The sequence below is a fragment of the Silene latifolia genome, chromosome 6 (genome assembly GCF_048544455.1).
Source record: "Silene latifolia isolate original U9 population chromosome 6, ASM4854445v1, whole genome shotgun sequence".
NCBI classification, from domain to species: domain Eukaryota; kingdom Viridiplantae; phylum Streptophyta; class Magnoliopsida; order Caryophyllales; family Caryophyllaceae; genus Silene; species Silene latifolia.
In genome coordinates, this window is record NC_133531.1 from 122,020,929 (window position 1) to 122,025,298 (window position 4,370).

General features: G+C 31.0%; 1 long non-coding RNA gene across 1 annotated transcript; it reads left to right on the forward strand.

The window, feature by feature from the left end:
* The first annotated feature begins 963 nt into the window (after nucleotides 1–963).
* LOC141658947 (uncharacterized) lies at nucleotides 964–3,550 on the forward strand. The gene is made up of 3 exons (XR_012549539.1): nucleotides 964–1,164; nucleotides 1,308–1,451; nucleotides 3,245–3,550. It is a non-coding gene; the product is annotated as an uncharacterized LOC141658947 (long non-coding RNA).
* Nucleotides 3,551–4,370: the final 820 nt, after the last annotated feature.

Here is a 4,370-nt window from a genome sequence, read left to right on the forward strand (position 1 = left end):
GTAAAAGAAATCAAAGTGGCACCGAAATAACATCACAATAACACCAGAATAACAGTACAATAACATGTGGTAAAAAAAGAGTAAAAAAATCAAAGTAGTAAAAAAATCAAAGTAGTAAAAAATCAAAGTGACATCGGAATAACATCACAATAACAGCAGAATAACAATAGAATAACAGCACAATAACACGTGGTTAAAAAAAAGAAAAAAAAAAATCAAAGTCGTAAAAAAATCAAAGTAATGCAGAATAACATCACAATAACAAATAAATAACAATAATAAAGACAATAACATGTGGTAAAAAAAAGAGAAAAAAAATCAAAGTCGTAAAAAAAATCAAAGTAAAAAAAAGCACAATAACAGCATAATAACACGAGGTAAAAAATTAAGAGTAAAAAAAATTTCAAGTAAAATAAAATCTGATACAAAAAGAAAAAGAAAAAAAAAGTAACATAATGAGAAAATTAGAGAATAACATAAGAGAAAAAACAAATCAAAGTTGTAAAAAAAAAGCATAATAACACGAGGTAAAAAAAGAGATAAAAAAAATATTAAAGTAAAAAAAAAGAGTAGCACTAGAAAAAAAGAGAAAATAAGTAAATGACAGTGATTTTATATGACAGGTAAGATTAGATCTTGACCATTCATCTCTAATATAATCTAGTGGCTGAAATTTTCCAAACTCACAACTCACCATAAGAACCAAAACTCACAAGAACCTAACTCTATATATATATATATATATATATATATATATATATATATATATATATATATATATATATATATAGAGAGAGAGAGAGAGAGAGTTATGATCATGAGAGTCTAGCTTCTTAGGGTGAGTCCGTCCTACCAATCTAGACCGTTAGATCAGTGAGATCTGAGGGCTACAATAAAGCGCTGAGTTTAAGGATAGTTTCGTAATTTCCTCGCTTTGTATAAGAGGTCATCCTACAGCCTCTTTCTATTATTCTTGCTCTCAACTATTTCTCTCTCTTATTTCTCTCCCTTCAGTTTCTCTCTGACGAAAAACAATTTTCAGGACTCGATTCTTTCACTTTCTCCTACGATCAATTATACATGATTGCTTTCTAGATTCAACATCTCTAGTGATATTTGCGACATTTACGAAGCTAGGATCTCTGTTTTGGGAAGAAAATTTAGGTCTGGCAGTTCTTTTATTTCAATTTTGCTAATTTTTGTGATTAGGTTTTGTAATTGTGCATTTGAGCTTGTATTTAAGTCCATGAATTGTTCATATCTTCCCATGCTTTTCATAATATGTGCTTTATTTTGATTCTAATCAGGATATTTGTGCTAATGTCGGAAAAATCGCTATAATCAGTGACGCACGCGCCAACGAAACTTCAACGACGATGTGACTATTGTGATGGTACAATCATTCTACATTAATTGTGGTTTGATTTATCTCGTTTAGTGTTTAATTTTAGGTATGATTTCTTTATTTTCTATTTAATTGTTCATATAGTGATGATACATGTGCATCTGTGTTGTGCTAGGGGAACTAAAATTGCTAGAATTTTTACTTCTAAATTCCAGAATTTGTCGATATCGGAGAGTTCTGATCTATAGATCATTATGTTGATTTTATTTGAATGTTTTTAAATTAATTATTCATGTGGTTAGATGTTTGAGTTTTTGTTCTGTTGATTTGATTGAGGTGTTCTGATTTAATGATATTGTAATTGTTGTGGTGAGTGAAAACGTAATCGTCATTGATTAAAGAAAGTAGTATAAGAGGCTTCTTTGAGAATCACTATTAATTGTTTTTATATCTTGTTGCTTAAAACTGGGAAACAATAGAGGATACATACCTTCTCAGTTCTTACGTTACAGTGACTCTTTATACATGGTACAGTAATAGTTCACGTGTGTTATAATAACAATAGAGGATACATACCTTCTCAGTTCTTTGAATATCTCTCATTCTTGCATCTTGTGGTTTCAATTTAACTATCTTAATTATTTCTTCCAGACTTCAGTTGCAATTTGGAGTTTAGAAGTTGAATGTTTAAGGTCATTCAAGTATACTGGAATTGGTTGATAAGTTGAATTTTTTAAATCTAGTGTCGAAAAGTTCATCATGGGATGTTACTTTAATGGTATCATCGTGTTATACTAATGGTTTAACTCTGTTACAATAATTGTATTATCGTGTTATACTTTAATGGTATTATCGGGTTATACTTTAATGGTATTATCGTGTAAATTACTGGTTTAACTAATAACTATGTTACAATGATTGTACAATGTTCAAATGGTATCAAATACTGGATTTAGTGTTAAAATGATGGTAGGAGTTATGACTGTGTTACTCTGATGTTCAAAGTATGTGATTGTAACGGTGTTGGTGTGTTATAATGGATAACAGTGTAACTTGCGACAATAACCGGTTTTAATTGTGCTATGATAGTTTTTTGTTTATGAAGTTTAATTACAATTAGAGTTAAATATGTAATCTGCAGCCATTCCGAAATTGTTGAATTCATGATTCATTTTGTCAATACATAGATTACTAGTTGTTTCGTTGTTACTAATTGCAAATTCTTGGTGTATATGTGTGATCTCTTGTTTAAAAGTAATTTTTATTGAAATATCTTTATGTCCGCAAGGTATAACTATGAATATTGTGCCAACTAGCCTGATTTCAAGTTTATGAGCAACAAATTTTTAGCCGTGTATTGGTGTTAAATGTTATAATAAGCGCAGTGTTGCATGTAGTAATTACTACTAGACGAGGTATTAGCTTTTGAATATTTCATGGAATGGCCTAATATTTTATTAGATTTTGAGTGTTTTGTGAACATAAGGTTTAATCATATAAGTGTGATTCTTATGATATAAATCTGTTATTTCAAATGTCTAAGTGTGTTATTTTAAGAAAATAACTATGTTATTTTAATGGTATAATTTAAAGATTAAATTTAAGAAACTTGTCTGCTACAGTAATGGTGTTTTTCGAAAGGTATAACTATGTTTTTTTAATGTTGTAATAGTGTTACTTTAATTATATAATTGTGTTACTCTAATGGTATAAGTATGTTATGATAATAGTGATAGTGTGACATTAATGGTGTAAGGGTGTTACTCTATAGCTAGAACTATGTTACAATAATGGAGCAATCGAAGGCTCAAGGTCGTCTCTCAAGGTTTTATTTGTCTCATTCACTGAGATGCTGAACATTTTAGGAGACGTGCTTATGGCCTGTTTGCTACACTACAGGTCTCTGAGGAATGGTTGCAGGTTGCTTATGCACAGACCTGAAAACCCGAAGTCATGCTACAAGAAACCAAAAAGGACACGCACATTAAAGTTCAGGCAATGGAGCTCTAAAAAGTGAACCATTGTACCTACTTTGCTGCAGCTGGTGTTTGGCATATGTGTATCTTAAGTTAGCTTACTTCATTATTCAGTTATTTGTAATCTACACACTGGTATAGCTAATATTTCAGTATGTATGGTGTTCGGGATGGTGATAAATGATACATTGTTGTTGTCAATTTTGAAGTAAAAAGGTTAAAAATAACATTGTGAGTTGTTATAACTACTTCAAAGGCTATTAGCTCAAATGGGAGAGCGATGTGCAAATTTTGCACAAATGCATGGGTTCGAATCCCATATAGCCTAGTTAATTTAAGAAATTCAATGACTAGATCTTGTCCTGATATGAGCAATGTAGTAGCATTAAGGATGAGCCAACCATAATCATACTCGGGCATTTAAAAATAAAAATGAACGAACCTTGATCAGACACGGGCGGGAAACAACGATGTCCATTAGCCATTGTAGTCGCATTGCAGCGAGATAAGATTCCGATAGAACATGTGGAAAATTTCAAAGCATGTGCTAGTTTTAGTAGGATTACAAGTTCCAGCCCTTTGTGCCTCAAAGTCAAGGCATGTTTAATCACGCTCATCTAGACATGACACAACTTCAGCCATCTTTTAGAGTAACATTTGCTAGTATTAAAGTAACATTAATATACAATAACCAATATGGGAATCGAACCCACGTCTTGTGCATTGCACAATGCTCTACCGTTTGAGCTAATTGGCTTTTAAAAACAGAAAAAAAAAAAATAGTCATAACATAAATTAATTTATACGAGGCTCACTCAAACTTGTTTCAGCTTAAAGTGGACCTCTTGAATACATAACTCTTATCATTTATCTATACATCTTCTACCAACAAATTGCGTGTGTTACAATAACCACAAATATGTGTTACATTAACAATTAATATGCATTACAATAATGATTATGACTCATGAGAAGAGCTCACGACACTACTCATATGGATTATATATGATAATAAGTGTGTTACACCAACTGCGGATATGTGTTACAAT